Source organism: Armigeres subalbatus, chromosome 3, assembly GCF_024139115.2.
Source record: "Armigeres subalbatus isolate Guangzhou_Male chromosome 3, GZ_Asu_2, whole genome shotgun sequence".
Classification (NCBI taxonomy): domain Eukaryota; kingdom Metazoa; phylum Arthropoda; class Insecta; order Diptera; family Culicidae; genus Armigeres; species Armigeres subalbatus.
The window spans coordinates 246,051,119-246,074,572 of record NC_085141.1 but is presented as its reverse complement, the minus strand read 5'-3'; the positions used below and the strand labels follow the sequence as shown (position 1 = coordinate 246,074,572).

At 40.8% G+C, this 23,454-nt stretch overlaps 2 protein-coding genes and 1 long non-coding RNA gene across 8 annotated transcripts in view; 2 read left to right on the top strand and 1 right to left on the bottom strand.

The window, feature by feature from the left end:
- The window catches only part of LOC134223077 (ensconsin), a 348,052-nt gene that overhangs the window by 170,305 nt on the left and 154,293 nt on the right, over positions 1–23,454 (top strand). The gene's annotated exons all lie outside the window — the stretch shown is intronic.
- The window catches only part of LOC134223079 (phospholipase A1), a 178,569-nt gene that overhangs the window by 78,680 nt on the left and 76,435 nt on the right, over positions 1–23,454 (bottom strand). The gene's annotated exons all lie outside the window — the stretch shown is intronic.
- On the top strand, positions 18,096–19,210 carry LOC134227698 (uncharacterized). The gene is made up of 4 exons (XR_009983732.1): positions 18,096–18,143; positions 18,209–18,517; positions 18,580–18,747; positions 18,829–19,210. It is a non-coding gene; the product is annotated as an uncharacterized LOC134227698 (long non-coding RNA).

The following is a 23,454-nucleotide window of genomic DNA, read 5'->3' as shown; positions in this document are numbered from 1 at the left end:
AGGTGATCTCCATGTGGCCTTGTGGATATTTTTTCGGGGAAAGAAGGTGCTTCGGACTACCATTCCGCGGGAGGCTGCGAAGTTTATGCATCGTTGGCCGTTGTCATTCGATACGGTGTGCAGACTATCCGGTCCGATGACCGGTCTATACGTTTCCTCCCTTCCTACCTGTGCGTTCATATCACCGATGACGATTTTAACGTCCCGCAGTGGGCATCCATCGTATGTCTGCTCCAGCTGTGCGTAGAACGCTTCTTTCTCGTCGTCGGGTCTCCCTTCGTGTGGGCAGTGCACGTTGATGATGCTATAGTTGAAAAAACGGCCTTTAATCCTCAGCTTGCACATCCTTGCGTTGATTGGCTGCCACCCAATCACGCGTTGGCGCATCTTACCCAGCACTATGAAGCCGGTTCCCAGCTCGTTGGTGGTGCCACAGCTTTGGTAGAAGGTAGCCGCTCGATGCCCGCTTTTCCACACTTTCTGTCCTGTCCAGCAAATCTCCTGCAGCGCCACGACGTCGAAGTTGCGGGGATGTAATTCATCGTAGATCATCCTGTCGCAACCTGCGAAACCTAGCGACTTGCAATTCCATGTTCCAAGCTTCCAATCGTGATACTGTATACGTCGCCTAGGTCTTTGCCGATTATATCGAGTCGCATTATCTCTTATATTGTTCGTAATGATTGGTTTTCTAGGCGGCTTATTGGGCCAGCGCAAACCTCCTGTCTCGTCGGAGGGCCGTCGTGTCAGGGCTGTTTAGCGTCCCACCTAACACCAGGACTTGGGCTTGTGCGCTTTGAGCGGCACACGGTCGCTTTGGTGGGGCCTACTTGCGGATACATGCAGCTTTTTATAGAGGTTTAACAGGGGCCCTTTAACAGTGTTGGTAAAAACTCAAAATCTCAAAACTCTTGGATGATTCAAATCAAGCGTGAGTTGAAACGCACCCAACTCAGCACCTAAAAACTCATGGATGAGTTGAATCATCCATTTGAATCATCGTAGGTTTTCTTTTGTTCTCCTTCGTTAAAAACAATGAATTGACGTTTGTCGCATAAAATATTAGACACTCTTTTATGTATATGCAATAAATTGCCCCCAAATTGATTTCAAATGCTTTTTTAAACCAAAATGATTTTTTGGCAAATGAGTGAAATTATGCGTTTTGCCATGAAAAATTCAAGCGTGATGCATTCCTTTAAAATCGCAGACGATTTCGTTCGCACGGGAGCGCTCGTTGATTGAGATTTATGAGTGATTAAACCAACACTGAACAGGGCCCACTGTCAAACCCCACCACATCCTAGGCAAGCCCCACAACTCGCAGATGGCCTGAAGAGGGATCGTCAAGCCCTTGGACATAGTCCCTGCTGCCCGCAAGACCAAAACAAACAGCTGTAAAAATATTCACAGATACCCCACTCTTATTCAAGAGTGCCATAGAGGCAACGGAACTGGTAATGGGTTTAAACTAGATATAACGATTTTAACACAGTTTTTTTTCAAGAGAAAATTGTTTTATTCTAAACTGGATTAATTTGTAATGGTTTTATTCAAAGTGAAATAATAAAAATGGTGATTTTGCTATTTCGCTTGACGGAAAATCAACAGCTCTTTCATAAATTTACTATATGTGAACATTTTTTGTGTTAGAATACAAGAGCGCTTTGATTATTGTAATATTTGAACAATCATTAATCCGCTATATTTTCAAAGCGCTAGTCGATTTTTCATGGTTTTTCGTAAAAATCGACAGTAAATTTTAAAGCGAAAGTTTTTTCTTTGTATTTTAAAAATGAAATTTGCAAACATATGAAATGTATTATTGGTTTTTAGAGACATGGCGACACGAATTTTGCGTAAAATATTTACATTTTATTATTCTCTATAATTCTCCTTTTTATTTTTATTAATAAACATAATTAGGTCTGAAGCATTCTCAAATAAGAGTATTGTAAAATAGTTTGTGGTAAAAATGACTTTGAAATAGTTTTATGGAGGATTAGAAAACCACGAGAAAAACGTTTTTCTTAGATCTGAATAGTTTTAAGATATTCTTATCCTATTTCTTCACAACTTCTTTAAGAGTGGGCCAAATTGAGCTTATAGATGATTTATGCTTAGTTTATCAAGGTGTTAAAAGAGTTTTAGATTTATTTCTGGTTTTATCAAGTGGCACTTACACTCTACTTCAGATGTGCCTTAAAGCAATATTTGTTACTTGGGCTGTTTTTAAGAGGTTGGAAAGGTCAAAACAGCTGTCAAAGCAATTCTTGACTGATTATTTGGTTGGATTTGCAATGTCTTTATTGCCTTTCTCATAAAACAAAGTTGTACCGAAAGGCTATACGATTACTCCAAAAATGAACTTTTGATAGAAGGCCCGGAGACCCATGGTGTTATATACCGATCGACTCAGCTCGACGATCCGAGGTAATGTCTGTATGTGTATTTTGTACAAATTTTGTAGACACACTTTTTGGAACTTAGCATTACTCGATTTACTCGCAACAAGTTGCATTCGACGGATAATGCGGTCCCATTGTTTGCTATTAAAAATTGGCCCGATCAGACTTTGCATTTCGGAATTAATGAAAAATCATTGTTTTTTCCTGAAATTCAACGATCGGTCATTGCGTTTAAAAGTTATGAAGAAAATGGTACATCGGACCATATAAACCCCATATAAGGTTGGTGTCTTAACTAAATGCGAGAGAGGCACCACCAACGCTAGGTGGATTATTCTGGGTTTTTCAATACATTTTACGATGCACGAGAAAGGCAGCAACGCCGCTAGGTGGGTTAATCTGTTTTTTTCTATGTTTTCAAATGCAACCGGTTCTTAATTAATCCAAAGTTTGTTTCCAGAACTATTCCAGATTTCCAAATACAGCTAGTACAGAATTTAAAAAAATGTGTGACGATTTTTTGTCACTTTGTCATTAGACATTTCCTAGGTTGAGTCAAAGCTCTAGGCAAATCATGTTCTCATGATTTTACGAAACGTTTATGAACATTTTGTTCTTACGACTCCAAGGCCAATCGGTTACACACCATACTGGCCGAGATCCGCGTTTTTAAAATTGGGATTTGGGATATTTCGTCGAATGGCATTATCTCGAATCGTGTATGGCCGAACGACATTTCATCGAAAGTATGTTTAGTCGAAAAGACATTTGATCGATAGTGAATTGCAGCAGAGTGAATCGTGAAGTGGAATTTGGGCGAAGGAGCGTTTGTTTTAAAAATTTCAGACGTAGCCTCAGCCTTATTCAAACTGTATAATTTAGACTTACTTATTTAATTATTCTTTGAATACATATTAACCCACTAGAACGTATTTTTTGGACATTATTCTTAATTTCTATAGGACATATTGGACTAGATTTATTTCATTTCATATTTGATGTCTTCTCTCTCGACCGTTCACACGTTTCTTCTGTAATGAGATCTGCGACATTGGTACAACTAAGTAGACTTTGAGGCTTAAATGTGAAATGATAAATAGCAGATGTCTTTCATCTAAAATTAGATCAGTATAAAACTAATTTTTAATCAAATGTTTCAGATTTCGACCAAACTTTCGTCGGGAAAATGCCCATTTTACCGAATGTAATTCAACGAAACGACTTATTCATTCGACTTAATGGCCTTCAACCAAATAACATAGATTCTCAAACTTGTACAGCAACATAATGCCTCACCGGTTATTGTAAGGTTAACCGTTAACCGTTAGTTAGGGCCCTCCTTAGCCGTGCGGTAAGGCGCGCGCCTACAAAGCAAGACCATGCTGAGGGTGGCTGGGTTCAATTCCCGGTGCCGGTCTAGGCAATTTTCGGATTGGAAATTGTCTCGACTTCCCTGGGCATAATAGTATCATCGTGCTAGCCTCATGATATACGAATGCAAAAATGGTAACCTGGCTTAGAAACCTCGCAGTTAATAACTGTGGAAGTTATAGGGGGGCCCCGTAGCGTAGTTGGCTACACGTTCGCCTTTCAAGCGAATGATCATGGGTTCGATTCCCAGCCCCTCCACCAAAACCCTCGTCAGTCGCCGGATGCGTAGCCTATGCGGTGGCGTATTGGGGTGCACGCTTCACCGTCACGGCTGCCTGATGACGACTGACAACTTGTTCTTCTCGGAGGCATTCCTCCAACGTTACCCGGATAAATGGCAACCGGACAATGCAACGATCATTGGATACACGACATGGACAAAACGAACACAATGGACTCACGATGAGATGGACCAGCAACGACAACAACAATGGATAATGGAAAAATCTAAAAATAGATTCTGTGTGGATTCTGGCTGCAGAATACCACAGTAGATCTCAGCACAGTAGCGGTTAAGTAACACAGAGTGCCTACCAAATAAATAAAGGAAAAAAAATGTGGAAGTGCTTAATGAACACTAAGCTGCGAGGCGGCTCTGTCCCAATGGGGGGATGTAATGCCAATAAGAAGAAGAAAGAAAGAAAGAAGAACCGTTAACCGTTTAAAATCAATTTTGAAAAACTTAAACTCATTGGTTCCCTGGATCCTTGCCAGTATGACCCTAGAGATCCGGAGTGGCGTTGGAACCGTAAACTCTCATTTTTATCTTTACTGTGTGAACACATTAAGCTTGTCACTGAAATAGTTCGGAACCAACTGAGTAAATGTTCATAACATAGACTCTCCGAGTCCTGTCAATACGACAAGAATGATTCGAAATGGCCTTGGAACCGTATAAACCACATTTTCATCTATATTTAGTAGACCTCTTCATGTTTTCAAAAAGTATCAAAAATTCAATGCTTGAAGAAATCCTAACGTGCAAATTTATGACAAATGTTCAGCTTCTCATTTTTAAGAATTTAACGGTAAATCGCACATGGACAATTATATTTCTCAAATTTCCAGGGAAAAAAGAGGAATAATAATATTATAAATTAACAATCATTTGTCATAAACTCAAGAATTTTGTAGAACAATGTCTTTTGAGGGAAACAGTATTTTTATGCACTTAAATGCTTGAAAATCACTTTAACATAGACAAAACGTTAACAGAACGAATCGCAATGTTCACAAGACTTGTAGAGCACACCAAAAGCTTCCGTATAGAGGTTGTTGCGATAGTTTTCGACGTCTATATCTCTTGTTAGATTTTTTCCAAAATTGAAAATAGCCCAAAAACACTAAATCGACTTGAGCCACCTCGAAATTTTATCCGAATTAGCTGAAAATTTGACAGGAGACTTATTTTAGCATGAGAATTGTGATTCTAGGCTGACCGGTTGAATTTTTGATACTTTTTGAAAACATGAAGAGGTCTAATATTTAGCCAAATCATGCTTGTTTCAGCTGTCACACGACTCGTTGAGACTTGATTTTGGAAGGGGCACATTTTTCGGGGGCAGGAGACTTCGAAGGATTCTGCAACCAAACTATAGATTGATTGAAAAATCGTTACATCTGGAGGGAATACGGGTTATTGGGACCGATTCAGTAATGAATTGCGCATTTGACAGCTGATTTAATATTCGAAACCCCTTGAAACACACACCAGGTACGGAAAGGTTAACGACAGACATTGGAATGGTTAAAACGAGCAAAACATTCGTGAAGAGCTTCGATAGGGAAAAATAATAATTGGCTTACGCCGATCATCGTCTAATATCAGCAATTGGTTGATAAGGAACATTTATTCGAGATCAAGATCCGAACACTTCTCTAATAAATAAGCTTTCGTTATATTCCTCGGACCCGGAGAAATTCAGTTAGTGCTGGTCTGGGTCACGATGTTTATCAAACGCCCACATGACAGAGCCGATATCTTGAATCTGTGTCGCAAATACAAGGATCGTCTTCCAGCAGCCCCACTCTGAAAAGACATGCATACAAAGCATAGTGATCCCAGAGGTCAACCAGCCAAGAGCTGAAAGCCTCTTTAATAAAGAAGAAAAAAAAGCATAGCGATTGGATATTAGACAACACATGATTCGCAAAAAGTAACACATATCAAATTTTTTGAGCCATGGACGCTTCGATACCTCTGGTATACAGTAATCTACCCACCTCTCCTTTTGTCCATTTCTGTTGCCAGCTGATCAAGATTTACTGATGAACTAGACAAACTGCAAAAATCATCGAAGGTAATTTTCCGATTATAAATATCTGCTTCCACAGCACCGACCTTAGCCAGAGAGTCCGCGTTTTTATGGTGCCATGGTGAAAACCCGTTTTTAAAAAGCACTCAAAGCGTTCCGTATCCCTATTCAAAGATACGTCGAATGTTTAATCGGTTCCATTTATGGAACAGCATCCGGAGAAGCTAGACTGTGAGTAAAGACGAATTAGTTTGGGGTATGGATGCAATGTGCTCAAGTGCGTAGTGTAAGCCCAGCAGACTATACAAAACGGAGCTCTTTGAGCCTAAAGCAGACGCTATCTTCTTCTTCATTGGCATTACATTCCCCACTGGGACATTGCCGCCTCGCAGCTCATCAAGCTCTTCCACAGTTATTAACTGCGAGGTTTCTAAGCCATATTACCATTTTTGCATTCGTATATCATGCATGAGGCTTACACGATGATACTTTTATGACCAGGGAAGTCGAGACATTTTCCAAACCGAAAATTACCTAGTCCGGCACCGGGAATCGAACCTAGCCACCCTCAGCATGGTATTGCTTTTTAGCCGGGCATCTTACCGCTAGGATACTATACTATTTATCAAAAAAATACATTCATATTTGTCTAATACCAAACAAACTGTTTACGAATGGATATCATATTTATTCGCCTCAACCCAGACGCAGACTTCATTTCAAAAATTAAATAATATCTACAATTGGATAATATCTCTTTAAGTCATACTAGACAAGTTTAGGCAAAATGTCTACTCCTAACGAATGAATCATATCCACAATTGCCATATTCAAACACGGGCAAACACCTAGTTTTAAAGAAGGGATAACATCTAGCATTGCCTTAATCGGAGCAAGCGCCTTCTCAAAAAAAATAGATTAATCCACTTAGCGGCGATGATGCCTTTCTCACTCATTTTAAAATGTGTCAAGAAAAATTCTTTAGAGAGGTCAAATAGAACAAATATAAAGCAATGAATGGTTTGATGTTGCAAAAATGGATCATGAAGAAATCATATCAAAACTGCCATAAAATCGGGTGTAGACGAAATCAGGGCAGATAAAATTTGAACATGCAAAAAATCGAGTCATCACTGCATATTGTACATATTCGTTCATGGAATGATGTTATGGCAGTTTTAATGCAAAGAATTGAAAAAAAAATATTTGAAGTTCAATTGTAAACAAATAATCAATAAGCGGCCTAAATGCTTCCATTTTTGAAAGAATAAAAACCAAGTTTAGAATAAAAACCAAAGAGAAAATTCTAAATAATACAACACATAATAACCTCTGGAAACATGTTAACAGGGAAAAATAGAAAGCCTACTCAAGCTTCCCTAATAAGCAATGGTCAATATATAGTAGAAGATGACAAAAAATGTGAATTGTTCAATATTTTTTTTTACAATGTGGGAGCTAAACTGGCTGGCGAAATCCCTCTTTATGAACGAGGTGATCCTTTGTTTAATGTCGAGAATCAATATATTTATCACCATGTACCCCGAATGGAATAATCAACATAATTGCTATATGTTAAGTTAAATAAAGAACAATATTCCGACTCTCATAGTGAAGTCAAACTTCTTGTCCTTTTCCCACATTTTGAGCCAATGTTTCAATAAAATGATTGCAACTGGAGAGTATCCTGATTGCATGAAAAAATCCAAGGTTACACCTATTTTTCAATTCTGGGTATCCAAATTTACTAGATAACTATTATAGACCCATATCAACACTCTCAATTTTCAATAAAATCTTGGAGAAGTTTTTTGTGACAAACTACATCCTATTTAAATTATTATTTGGGCGTTCTTCATCATCATCGGATAATAGTAAAAGAGTAGAAAATGGGATTACCTGATAACTTTCCCTTAAAACCACAAACGCTCATTATTGATGAAATTTATTCGTTTAACGATAATTCAAACTACGGACAAAATTAGCTCAAATCCTATTTTCGGTTGCGTATGAAAAACTCCTCCTTAGCCGTACGGTAAGACGCACGGATACAAAGCAAGACCATGCTGAGGGTGGCTGGGTTCGATTCCCGGTGCCGGTCAAGGCAATTTTCGGATTGGAAATTGACTCGATTTCCCTGGGCATAAAAGTATCATCGTGTTAGCCTCATGATATACAAATGCAAAAATGGTAACCTGGCTTAGAAACCTCGCAGTTAATAACTGTGGAAGTGCTAAATGAACACTAAGCAGCTAGGCAGCTCTGTCCCAGTGTGGAGATGTAATGCCAATAAGAAGAAGAAGATGATGAAAAACTTATGATAGATAGAAGTGGGTTACGCCGGAAACTAACTGGGCGACTTGATACTTTGAATTGCTCTGATTAAAGCAGAACTCGTCATCTCCTAACTCACACACCAATTGAGTCGCTTACTCCGATGTATGTGTAATTAATCCTACAAAGGGTTTCAAAAATCCATCATCCGAGCTAGCGAGTTTTGGATATCAAGGTTTTAATTATATTCACGGATTTGAAATTGAACATGAGTTATGAAAAATATTAATCGAAAGATTTAAGATAAATAAATGCAATTGGAGAACGCTCATTTCTATGAACATTGAAGTTGCTCCGCCTCTCCTTTATGGAATATTTCTCAGCAGCGTGACTTGAAAACATTTTCAATCTGTGTTTGTCGATGACACTCTCTTTGAAGTTGCTCGAAAAATGAGTTAGTTTTTAATACCTAATATTCTGCCTATAACTTTTATGGTAATTTTCAATACAAAACAATGAGCAGCAACTTGATGCAATAAATCGGTTAAGGAGAAATGCCCGTAAAATGAATGAGTTTTTTAAATGTATTTTGCATATAAAATTTTTATTTTGGCCATAACTGCTGAGCCCATAGCCTGATGTCTATTGGAAATAATGGAATAGGATTCGCCGCCCTAGTTAAGACTAAGTTTCCCAAAAATAAGTAAATACGAATAAAAAATTAGTCTCCGGGCCTGTTTTTTGACGTAGGATTACGTCTTTCCGGAACATTGGGGGGTCATTCTGCAGTTTCAAATTTGAGACCGTCACGAAAAGTGGTCAGGAAGTATGGGCTAATAACTCAGCCGTCTTTCAACCGATTTTAAAGATTTTGGTGTTAATCGATCGACGAACTCTTTAAGATTTTGCTCAGCTATCGAAAAAATGCATTCAAAGTGCTGAACTATTGAAAAATTGAATTTTACTAGGCACTGAAAATCGGTAAACCAACCAATCGCGATGTGCATCGCAAGCACAGACATCAAAATCGTGCAACCTACGGGCTCGACTCCAATCCTCAGTTCAACTAAATTTTCTCGGAGAGCGGGCACAACGATGACGCCCGTAGGAGCAGTCTCAGCAGAAAGTGGAACATTGAGAGGCCATCGCTAAAAGCAACAATCTTCGGACTATCGTTTAGTTACTGTTAGTGGCGCATTTTGGAAAGAAAACCGGTTCTTCTCAGGACCAAAATTTTATTAGAAGATAGAGTTGATTGCAAAAATGGCAGCGATTACGGTTCCCGCATACCAGTGGCGTCACTGAAAATGTTTTCTTAATAGTGACTATTTAGCAGAAAAGTGAAATTTTTACGCAAAATACGGACTATCGTTTGTTTGCTATGATTGATTAGAAAGGCGCATTGTGGATCAAAATCAATTCTTGGCAAATGTACTATTGAGAGGTAGAGCCAAAATATTTTCTTCAAAGTGCACATCATAACCGCTTGGCGACGGTAGAAAGTTGGAATCTGCTATCTATTAAAAGTGCGGGAATTAAACAATGATGACGTCTCACATCATTGAGTTGCGTCAAATGAGATTTTCCCAAGATTCTGATTTCGGCGTACTTGCTGTTTATTATTGGAAAGGCGCGTCATTGGAAACAAAATCATCTTTTTACACGGGAGAAGGTTGAACCGAGACAAAAATCTGCAAAAATGCAAATCATAATCGCTTGGTGACGGGCAAAGTTCTTTGGCTGTAGCAGCCGATGCGCTCCTTGCATGGAGACGTTCCAAAACAATGTATTAGGATGGATGACTTCTATCGTGTTCCAGCGGCAAATTCTTAATTGGCTGACAGTGCATCAGTAGTGGAAATTCATTACAAAATTTTGATTTCCGGCGTGCACGGTACGAAAATTCCTCTCCTCTTTGAGTGAGACTGTGGCCCTGAAAGGGGCCGTTTTAAGTGAAGCTACTTCCTCGTTCATTCATTAGGAGCTGACTTACTTGGTGACGACTTTGGAACCCTCCGAAACGGCGGGCTTGGCCAGCTCGACACGCACGAAGATACTCGACGCCTTCGATGAGACGCCCTTCTTCTCAGCCTTTTCACCGTCGGTGATTTCTGGTCGGCGCTGCGATGTAATTGTCCTGCCGAATTTCCGAGAAGTAGTAGTAGTAGTTTATTACTACTGATGAGACGCCCTTGATGATGTTTCTTCTCAGCCTTTTCACCGCCGGTGATTTCTGGTCGGCGCTGCGATGTAATTGTCCTGCCGATTTTCCGAGTAATAAATTGTCCTGCCGATTTTCCGAGAAAATCAGACTTCGGCTGGTCAGAATACGTTTGCATGGACTTCGAGGCCCCGCCCCTTTGAGCGCCGTATCATTGGCATCGGCTTGCTTGCTCCGCCTTTCTTTCGTTCGATGCCAATGCATTCGTACATAACAAGGGCCTCTTCTTCTCCTTCTTCTTCTTCTTCTTTTACAAATCAAATTGCAAATTATGATCGCTTGGCATCGGCTTGTTTGCTCCGCCTTTCGTTCGTTCGATGCCAGTGCTTTCGAACATAACCAGCGACTCTTCTTCTTCTTCTTCTTTTACTTCTTAAAAGTGCAAATTACAATCGCTTGGCGTCGGCAGCAGCGCAAGCGCTCTTCGGAGGGAGATGCTGCGAAAATTGATTCGCATGATGGCGTATGTCGCGTTTTAGCGGTAACTTATCGAGCGGCTGACATTGGGGTCGGTAGCAATGAAATGAAATTTTTTCTAGATTCTGCTTCGGTTTTGTTGCTGCTTGTGATTGGGAAGGTGCATTACTGAAAACAAATGGGTTCTTTTCAGAATCAGAATTTCACACGAGAGAAGATTGAGCCGAGACAACTGTTTTTCAAAGTACAAATCATAAGCTTTATTGTGATTGGATAGGCGTATTGTGGAAAACAAATTGGTTCTTATAATAACTATCATATTACATGGGAGTATTTTGAGCTGAGACGAATTTTCTGCAAAGTGCAATTCATAATTGCTTGAGAGCAACAGAACAACGCCGTATTTAAATAAATATGAAAATTGCTAACATTTGAGTAAATTTTCAATCGAATATCATCTCTAATCCCAGCACCTACTAAACAGGGTATTCTTGAAATAAACATTTTCTCACCAGGTTCAACTTGGCATTCAATATGCATGCATTCTCTAGCACAGACATCAGTTTCAATGGCTAACGTGATGCAATTTTCATATTTTTTCGATATACAGTTAGTGTCTCGTATCACATCGGTGAAGTGAGAAACATTAGTTGTGCTTAGAAGAAGTTTATTCGATACTAGTGAATACAGTGCGATGTCGCAATACTTGGCAGCGAAGTATAAACGCAATTCCAGGAAGCGTGAAAGGGATCAACAATCGGACGCACCCTCAAAGCTTCCAAGGACGGACGCTGAACGGGCACGGAGTTATCGGGCCAAGTTGAAAGCGGCCAAGGGTAGTACGTCGTCGGCTACCGGTTGGGACGCTGGCGAAGGGCCCTCAACTCGAGGTAGGAAGTTATTATTAGCAGCAAATGTGTAAATACATATCAATAATGTGAACTAATCTTCAAATTCTATGATGACAGTATAGAAATTTTGCATTTTATCATTTTATATAGCAGATTTATCTATAAATGTGAAATTATCAACGAATATTTTCTATTACCTATTTTCTATTACGAATACCTCTATTTCTCTTTGCTTGTCGTCGAATGTATTACATTGTTATTACACATTATTTATATATTATTTTCAATAAATGTAGCATTGACAACATGGTAAGTACTTTTAACGGCTGAAGTTCTTCAAGTACTTCGAAATATATACTGCAAATGTTTACTTATTAGCTTATTTAGCCTGAATTGTTTGTTGGGTTTTTATAAATCGCTAAACGATAAATGGAACAATATAATTCCAATCCCAAAAGCCCAAAAGTTCTTAGATATTCAATTTGTTAATATAGTTCCGAATTCATTCACTTGGTAGGTTACATTAGCCTGCCAGTAGAGTTGAAATCACACAATCGGTAAGATTTGGTCCTTTGATTTGGTGTTGAATTAAATTTGCAAATCGATTGTGTTTGAATTTTGCATTCATGTATTAATGGATAAGATTTGAACCGAATTTCTATTTCGTCTTGAGTTTGAATTTCGATATATTTTTCGGACATATTATTTAATTGTTCTGAATTAAATTTGGATTAATTTGGAAAAATTTGGATTAAATTTGAATTAAATAGTTGGAGCTTCTCAAATATTATTTTTATTTAATGAATTATTGGGTCGTATTAAATCTACGGTGTCTTTTACTTGTTTATTATTTGATTCAATTGAATTTTGAATTTAATATTTGGAACAATAACATATTAGATTCCAGCGAATCGCAAAATTTTAACAAATAGATTTTTATGACATAAAGTTAAGATTTACTTAAACTTTTGGATAGTGTGTTTTGTACAAATATATCCTAAACACATGCTACTTGAATTTTATATTACTATGCTATTGTTGTTTATAGTACGCTTGGCAATAATTTTTCATTTCATCTTTTATGTTTTTAAATGTCTTATTGTACTTGGTACAGTCATTTTAAATGCGAATGCATCTGTCAATTATGTATATCTGTCTGTCAATAAGGATTAATCTTCCCGTGTTACAATTTCTTCGAGTAGAATTCAACTTAATCCGTGCTGATACGGTCGTAAACTCTGATCATGAAGATTCCGACGCCGGTGAAAATGTTGTGATGCAGTCCGCAAGAGCAGATGTCGATGATGAGCGTGGTGACTTTGAAGAAAACGTGTCTGCTGTCGATGATGATGGCGAACATATTTCTTCGCTTTTAACACAAGACAAACCCAATTTCGATCGGGCTGATCGGGAGTTCCAGAAACGTTTCGTGGAAAACGATTTCGGTTGCGCTTGTGATGTGTGTGCTAGAATCTGGTTCAGGAATGATTTGAAACCAATCTCCGACTCAAATGCTGCCGTGTTACTGGCGACAAATTATTTCGAAACGGTGGAAGGATTTTGGCGTGTGCTACATGTCGAACAAGCCTGAACCGCGGATCAATTCCCACATTGTCGCAATCGAATGGCTTTACATATCCCAAGTTTCCGTCCAATTTGCCTCCGCTAGACCCTCTCACCACAAGACTGGTGTCTCCCAGGATCAATTTCATGCAGTTTCGTCGTTTGCGGCATACTGCAGGTTTGTGGAAAAGTTATTTTAACTTAAAAATGTATTACATCAAATAAATATATGATTTTCCTAACCTATTTTCATTAACATGCAACAGGTAGTTTGGCAATAATCGGCCAAATTATCAACATTCCAGTCGACGTGGCCCAGATGGTAGGCGAACTTCTCCGCCACCTGGATGACGACTATGCTATCAACGTGTGCATCAAGAAACACTTCATACACAAATCAAGTTACTTGTCCGGCTACGTGAAGAAAGGTACCGTTAAAGCATGGCTGAACTATCTGGTTACTACACCGCTCTACAGGCGGAATGGAATTGTTTTCAATGAAGAAAACTTGGCTGCGATCGGACAAACAGAGCAGACGGATATTTCGGAGGAACGTAGGGCAGTAGACCTTGAAGTCGTCGACGAGATGAACGAGGTAGAAATGATGATTGGACAACAACATACGCTCATGTGGAATGAAGACAAGTGTCTGGAACTTGCACCGGCACAAAATCAGAAACCGCTTTCCATTATCTACGATGAGTTTGCTGAGGAGCTGTCTTTCCCCGATATTTATCTTGGTCATCCGAGATGCTTCAACCGTGAAGTCCATGTGACAGCGTTCATGATGGCTACTAGCGAGGTGCGACGTCGGGATCGGCGGGGCGCGAGACCGGAGCATATTTTGTATATGGCCATGAAAATCATGCGGCTGCGGGTATCGGAAGGATTGAACAATACCTTTAAATGCATGGGCACGGCCAACATAACAAGGGCGCAGTTGCAAGATCGGGAATTTTGGAAAGCTGTATTGAGCGTAACCTCTCTTTTCTGAAATCTATTCCGAACTCCGTTCAATATTGGCAGCAAAGAAAACGGGATGTTTTCGCCATGATCCGGCAGCTGGGGAAACCCACGATGTTTTTGACGATGAGTGCAAATGAAATTAGATGGCCTCACCTACTAAGCATTCTGCGGAAGCTTTCTGGTGGCTCTAACATTGCGGAAATGGACGATATTGTGCAACAGTTGTCTGCACTCCAGCGTGCTACACTTGTCAGCGAAGATCCTGTCACGTGCTGTGCATATTTTCACAAGTTGGTAAACATCTTTCTGCGCCTTCTGTCATCGACCAGGTTGAGCCCGTTCGGCAAATACCACGTTGTAGATTATTTTAAGAGGATCGAGTTCCAGCATCGTGGCAGCCCGCATGCACATATTCTGCTCTGGCTGGCGAACGATCCCCGTGAGGATGTTTCCGAAAGAATGCCCGCTACTGTTGAGTTGATCGATTTTCTGTGCTCCATCAGATCGGAAGATCTGCCTGAGACCTATGGCAATCAGGTGGGTTTAAATTTCGCATAGTTTCTAGCAAGTAATCACTCACAATGTCAAACCCTTTTAGGTTCATAAACACACGTTTACGTGTTTCAAGCGAAACGATAAACGTTGCCGGTTTAATATTCCGTACTGGCCAATGGATTAAACCAGAATTCTGATCCCCATTACAGCCGGGGATGGCCGACTTCAACAGCTAAACAGAAAGGCAGCAAAAATGCGGGAAGCTCTTGAAACGAAGGTCTACGATAGCCTTGACGCGTTTCTCGTTGATAGCAGTTGCACGTACGATTACTACTTGGACGTGATTCGCTCTTCCATTCGCCGACCAACAGTTCTGCTGAAACGTTCCATGACGCAGCTTTGGACCAATCCATTCAATCCTTGGATCGTTGAGAAGCTCAAATCCAATATGGATTTGCAGTTTGTGCTGGAGGAGTTTTCATGTGCTGCTTATGTTGTGGAATACGTAAACAAGCCCAACAGAGGCATAAGTAGTTTACATCGTGAACTCATAAAGCTCCAGGAAGAGCATCCAGACCAGGACTACAATGGATTGTTGAAGAAGGTCAGCATAAAATGTTAAATTCCGTGGAAATGTCTGCCCAGGAGGCTGCTTGGTATTTGCTTCGGCAACCGATGTCAGAAGCCAGCCGCAAGGTACCATTCATCAAATGATATAGTTTTCACAATTTAGAATTCAATTTCGTTTTAGGTTGAGTTTATTGCGGCAATGTGGCCACAAGAGCGAATAAAATCCAAGAAGCGGAACAAACAGATGGACGAAGAGGATCTCGACGACAATTCCACCGATGTGTGGACGCTAAACATCATCCAACGGTATGAACTGCGCCGAGGAATGGATGATATCTGCTTGGCGGATTTCGCAGCATATTATTCGGAAGAAAGATCCACGAAGCATTCATATAGACTCCGTTTAGTTCCCCGTGTATTGCGTTGGTGCTCATACAGTATGGCGGAAATGGTCGACTATAAGCGTGAGATGGTTCTCCTCTTCCTACCGTTCAGGAATGAAGTCTGCGATGTACTTGATCGGAACAAGTTCCTGAAGTTGTATGAAGACAACGAGGCCGCCATTTTGGCAAAGCACAAGGAGTATGACTGCGAAATGAACTTGGATCAGGTTGTGGAGGAATACATCCGCATATGCAGCGAAGACGACGAGCAGCAGGTGATTGCCGACCAGAAGCGCGATGAGTTCGTCCGCACGATCGTCATGGAGCCGAATGATGACGATATTCACAACTTGCCAACAGGACCCTTGGCAGCTGTCGTCAAACAGCGATCAAATGTCTTGTCAAAGCAAGAATATTGTGAAATGGTGCGTGCCACGAATGCAGAGCAGCGGGATTTGATTGTGCAAGTAATCCACAACTTGCATTCCTCTGAAGAAAACTGCAAACCAGTGCAAATATTCTTCACTGGCCCGGCGGGCTGTGGCAAAACGTTCACTTTGCGCATTCTAATGGAGACAGTGAACCGGTACAGCCAAGCTCATAATAAGCAGCACAACGCTTATGTAGCATGCGCATCCACTGGAAAAGCAGCGGTTGCAATAGGTGGAACAACAGTGCATTCCGCATTCTGGATTTGCATGTCGCGTAGGCAAAGCTCAAAGCTGAGTTTCGAGGCATTACAACTGTACCGGAACGCCTTCGCCAACGTGAAGCTCATCATTATCGACGAAACAAGCATGCTGGGTGCTGATGTCCTCAACACAGTACATGTCCGGCTTCAAGAAATCACGGGAACTACGACGATCCATTCGGTGGAATGCCGATCGTATTTTGCGGCGATCTTCGTCAATTGCCACCGGTCAATGCGCGGGCGGTGTTTAAACCGAGCATAAACTCCATGCATGGCGCCGTTTTATGGCAATCTCTCGACTTCTACCCATTGGTTCAAGTTATGCGACAAACCAACGATCAGTTCTCCGGCATTCTCACAAAATTGGCAACGGTGAGCGGATGTCGTCTGAGGAAATCGAGCTTATTGAAAGCAGGTTCCGTACGGAGGAGTGGTGTCGGCAGCATGTCCCTCGAGGGATCCGGGTTATTCCATCGGAACGCTGATGTCGAACGGTATAACTCTGTGGCGTTGATGGATCGAGAGGCTGTCGAATGTACTGCAGATGACCTATACTCTGGTTATAAGGACAATTCCCAGCTGGCCAGTGCTCGCACAAAGGTGCATAAGATGAGTGTAGTAGAGACTGGTGGCTTACCGTATCTGTTGCGTCTTGTTCTTGGTACACCTTATATGCTGACTACCAACGTGGATGTCGAAGATGGCATCGTGAACGGAGCGATCGGAGAGCTCATGCATGTTGAGTACAACGAAGGAAACTCGCAGCAACAGGCAATCACGAGGCTTTGGATGGCATTCGAAAATGAGTCCATTGGGAAGATGTTGAGAGTGAAGGCCAGACCGCTGGTGTATTCGAGACCTGGGGTGCTACAAACAGGCTGGACTCCAATCGTCAAACGATCGGCGAACGTAACCCTTAACGGTGGTGTTAAGTGCAAAAGAGTTCAGTTTCCCGTTGTAAGTGCGTGTGCCCTCACAGTCCATAAGTCCCAGGGAGGCACATTCTCGGAAGTCGTATATAATTACGATAAGGGTCAGGAACAGCAGCTAGTTTACGTTGGTCTTTCCAGGGTTACATCAATCGACGGATTGTATCTGACGAATGCCAGTAACTCATTCCGGTTCCACCACGGAAAGGGTTCTATGACCCTAGAATGAACGACCTTCGGACGGAACTTGAACGTTTGAGTAACCATCGTATGCGCACCATTACAGACGATATCATGGAAGCTATAACCGCAAACAAGTTGGCTTGTACGTTGATGAGCATCAATGTACAAAGTTTGAATGCACACTCGTCGGACATTGCAACAGATCGGGTGCTTACCGCCGTTGATTTGCTTGCAATGAGCGAAACTTGGCTTGACAACGGCACAACCACAAACATCAATGGATACCTTTGTGTTTGTCAAGAGAAGCGTGACGGAACAAGAGCGGGAGGAGTGGCAATATTTGAACGTGCTGGTTCGTCGACTATGGCCGTTTCTCACGCCATTACGAAGCTCAATGAAAGCTATGACCCAGCATTGAGTGTAGCAGACGAATATGGGGACTGCTGTGCTAAAGGTTTCAATCATGGAAACCCGCACGTTACTGTTTGCGGTATATATTTCACCAGGTATAATCAAATAGTAGTTGTGTTTGTATTTAAGTGTGTTGCATTAAATTTTGAATATTTACTAGGTACCACCCTGAAGCAAAAGAAATATTTCTTAGTGCGCAACCTCATAAAGTACACCCATGTTGCCATGCCCGTGGTAGTGTCGGGAGACTTTAATATTGATGTGACGAAAGAGGAGAACAGAGATTTCATCTGGTTCATGAAGCAGTTTCTCTATCTGGATTGTGCTTCGGATCCAACTATAGCGACTACTCTGGGTGGCACATGTCTCGATCTAACGTTCACCCGGAACGTAAGTGTGGAATGCAGGAGATACTGCACGTACTTCTCCTACCACCGGCCTATTTTGTCGATTCTTGCGGTGTCCCGAGGTAAAACTAATGATTCAGAATTAAACATAGTTCTCTTCATCAGTTATGTTATTTTATTCTAGAACCGATGCCATCCCAGTGAAGTGAATTAACGTCACTGATCGTCGTTGGTCCGCTAGTTCATCTGCCAAAACGTTCGATTCCAACCAGAATGACCAATCATTGACATCAGCCGGACAGTCCGTAGCAAAAATAGATAATTGATCCTGAAAATGAAACTTGAGTATTTGGTAATTAAATTTATATTTAGATCATAATGTATTTAATATGAAACATTCTTTCCGTTTTGTTCTTTTCTTTGTTTTCTACAGATTCAGCCCAACAGTGGATTGATGCATCCTTTAACATTCATCGGGACCACGGCGTACATCACTTCAAAAGGCTTCAAGCCAACATAAACAAACGGCCCTTTTCAGGGCCACCAAATATTCATGGAGGAAGATGTTGTTGAGGCTGTTGTTTACCGATCTTCTGTTTCTTTAATACTCTGCTTATAGTTATAAACCGAAATGAGTTTATAGTAACAATCGGGTTTTCGCCCATTTATTTCCAGGATATGCGACATGTCGAGGATATTCCAACCCAGATTGAATATACAGCCCCATCTTCAAAAATCAGCACCAAGAAACATATTTAGAGTTTCAAAATAAAATCTTCTACACTTACGTAATCCTACGTCCAATTGGCGGTCGTGTCTCGGATACAACCTTCTACTTTTCTTTTTTTTTGTCCAAAGCCCAGAGTCCAATCCCAATTTTCAATGGGAAACAATCGGACAGGATTCCCCGCCGAACACAATTTGTTGCGGGCAAATCGGTTGATGGAAACTGATTGAAAAGTTGGCGAGACTTTCCACGACTATTAAAAAAAATTTCGGAATAATATCTACATATTTCGGGTATCTCAGTCTTATAAAACCATTAGAACAATTAGCGTTCTACTCTGCCAGACGTTTCGACCATTGAATGTGGTCTTTTTCAAGGGAATAAATCGGTTAATCGCTTTTGTCCTAATTGTCATGTCGTTCCGGGTGTCGTATGGTCATATTTTTGGCACAGAAAAACAGACGTCTCACTCAACACATATTCCATTGCTCACATTTTTAACGGTTGATTCAATTTTTGTAGGTGGCTTGTGTTTGATGTTTGCACACTACTGCCATCTGGTTGCCGAATGTCCACACACAGTGTATTTAACATTGTACGATATTGTTTCCGTGACGATGATTTTGATTGCATTTGGTTCTAAGTGAGACGTTTGTTTCTCTGTGGTTTTAGCTATACAATTCGATATTTTACCAACGGTCACAGTGCTCGACATTAGAACGTCGGGCAGAGTAAAACGCTAATCGTTTTAATGGTTTTATAAGACTGAGAAAGCCGAAATCTCTATATAAAAACTATTTCCAGTCGTCTCCAATACCATATCAAAGAGAAAAAAAATTGTAGCATTTTCTGTAGGAATAACCGGAAGAATTTCTGAACGTCCGGAAAAATTCCTGGAATTTCCGGAGGAATTCCTGAAGGAACTTCCGGAGCAATTCATGCAGGAACTTTTCGAGCAATTCCTGGAGGAACATTCGGAGGAATTGCTGTAGATTTTTTTATGCATAAAATTAGCCCAAGCCGACCCACACCGCCGCCAATCACGAATGGCGTGCCGCCGTCGCCGCTGGTTGAAAATGATCTATCACGCCGCCACCGATAAAATTTCAATCGGCACACAGGTCTACTTTTGAAGGAGAAATTACATCCACCATTACCCTCATCCGGGCAAGCGCCTATTTTTAAGAAGGGATCACATCCACCATTGCCTATATCCGGGAAAACACCTATTTGAAAGAAAAGATCACATTCGCCATTGCCTTAATTCAGGCAAACGGTTATAGGGGAAGAGGTCCCAAAACGACCAATACCCAATTACAAGTTTTTTTTCTTGATCTTGATTCTTAAAACGAATCAATGCCTTTGTCTTCGTTCGGAAAATCATTTGTTTGTATCATTACAATCTGTCCCTCGTCTACACTACGTCAATCAGCAACGAGGATATCGCTACAACCCACGTTACCTAGGCCCTATCCTATCCTCTTATTTGTTTTCTTGTACTCCTTAATCTCCTTAACCTTAAAACCACGCGTTTTCCGGCTCCTCAAATCTTATATTAATGCACTAACACGCAAACCATGATTGTAACTAAATATCAAAGATATAATCACTCATTATGCCTACTGTTGCTTGAGTCTTGAAATAAAGACTTAAAAAATTCCAATGTTTACCCAAGTTCCCTCCACTGTTCCCGTCAAGAGGCGCGAAAATGGTCTCACCGACAACATCAGAAAAAGCTACACACGAACACGCTTCCCGGCTTTGGAGCACTCTCGAGTCTTGTGTGCAGTTTAACGATTTCCGATATGCAAATTAATTGTATTAAATCCGGCGAAGCGCGCGACTCCTGTGCGGAGGGCTTTTGAAGTCGCTCTCAACGGGCAAACATGCAGAAATGAAAAACCTTCCGTGAACATTGAATGTGCTGGCAAGACGTGGGTGGTGAAACATGTCCGCTGCCAATTCAAACATTATTAGTCATTTGTTTTGTTCTCACCTGACGATCGCATGCTAACGTTTTTTACTATATTTGAAAAATGAATATGGCTTGTATCCGCCGGTTCCGGGTGCTTTCTCCTTACCTGAAACGGAAAAAAATAATTTGTTAGGCTAAGGATTACCTAATTAAAATTGTGACTAAAATGGCACTTACTGCCCTTTGCTCTTACACGCCTCATATACCTATGTATTATGATTTAGGGGAGAGACGTTCAATATGCGCTTCCTAAGCAAATCTTCGAATTTAACGATGATAATGATCGAAATTATGTACTTCCAATGTGTTAACCACTAATTTAACTTATCATCTATGATACGGAATAAAAATTTGGACGAAAAACCAATTATATTCCGAGAAAACGATTTTATTTTAAAGTGTTGCATTTTCATGCAAATTCAAACCATGCGGGTTGAAACGGGCCCCCATGAGGCAAAACGCACTAGCCTACAAATGTAAACAAACAGTTGTGAAACTGGCAGAAGAATCAAGTATCAATTGATGTAAAGTACTATTCTCGTTTCCACTGCAATGAAATGTTAATTAATTTTTTTTTGGTGAATTTTCGTGTAACTAGTTGATGTGTGCATACAAGATATGTTTATTCTTTAATTTATTTGGTGGGCGCATGTGACCTTGTGCATTACGGAGCCAAATCACGATTTTCTGTGCATGGTACATGTATCACACTTCCAAGAAGTGAGATCTTACGGTCTACATGAGTAACCAACGATCTATCGGACTGCTTCGAATGTGATGTATGCCCTTTGTGATACGTAGAATAGAACGTGTTCACATCATAGGTTCTTGATAGTCCAAGAAATCTCTGGATTAAGGCTATAAAGTCTATAGAAGCAACAAAAAATCGATCGGACGGTTTTAAACATGGTACATGACCTTCATGACACGTAGAATAGAATGCGTACCCAGCATAGGTTCTTGGTCATCCAAGAAATCCCTGGAATAGGCCTTTCGGTCTACACGCGGAACCAAAGATTCCTTAGATTGTTTCAAATATGGGTCATGCCCTTTGTGATGCACAGAATATAATGTGATCAAAGAATGAGTTCTTGGCCATCCAAGAAATCCCTGGAATAGGCCTTTAGGTCTACATGCGGATCCAAAGATTACTTGGATGCGAAGTGGTATTACCTGTTGTCATGGGTTGTAGGTATTCTACGAACTCCATACATTCAAGGTCTGTTGATTAACCTTCGTATTGGAGGCAGATATTGAAGAATAAACAAGTTGTGTGACCCTTTCTTGGTATATGTTTGTATTCCAAGTAGTTCTTGATGTTGTCACTGATGCCAGGTAGTCTACGAACACCATAGATTCAAGGCCTGGGGATCAACCTACATAATGGAGGCAGTTATTGAAAAATAAACAAGTTGTGTGACACCTCCATGGTATATGTTAGGATTCCAAGTAGCTCTTGTTGTTGTCGAGGGCTCCAGGTAGTCTACGAGCTCCATAGAGTCAAGGTATGTAGATCAACCTCCGTAATGGAGGCAGCTATTGGAGAATAAACAAGTTGTTTGACCCCTTCTAGGTATATGTTTGTATTTCGAGTAGTTCTTGATGTTGTCACTTATGCCAGGTAGTCTACGAACACCATAGATTCAAGGCCTGGGGATCAACCTACATAATGGAGGCAGTTATTGAAAAATAAACAAGTTGTGTGACACCTCCATGGTATATGTTAGGATTCCAAGTAGCTCTTGTTGTTGTCGTGGGCTCCAGGTAGTCTACGAGCTCCATAGAGTCAAGGTATGTTGATCAACCTCCGTAATGGAGGCAGCGATTGGAGAATAAACAAGTTGTGTGACCCCTTCTAGGTATATGTTTGTATTCCAAGTAGTTCTTGTTGTTGTAATTAGTGCCAGGTAGTCGACGAACTCCATAGAGTCAAGGCCAGTGAATCAATCTCCGTAATGGAGGCAGTTATTGAAAAATAAACAAGTTGTGTGACCCCTAGTTAGTATATGTTTGTATTGCAAGTAGTTCTTGTTGTTGTCGTGGGCTCCAGAAAGTCTTCGAACTCCATAGAGTCAAGGTATGTAGATCAACCTCCGTAATGGAGGCAGCTATTGGAGAATAAACAAGTTGTGTGACCCCTTCTAGGTATATGTTTGTATTTCGAGTAGTTCTTGATGTTGTCACTTATGCCAGGTAGTCTACGAAATCCATAGATTCAAGGCCTGGGGATCAACCTACGTAATGGAGGCAGTTATTGAAAAATAAACAAGTTGTGTGATCCCTTCTTGGTATATGTTTGTATTGCAAGTAGTTCTTGTTGTTGTCGTGGGCTCCAGGTGTCTACGAACTCCATAGAG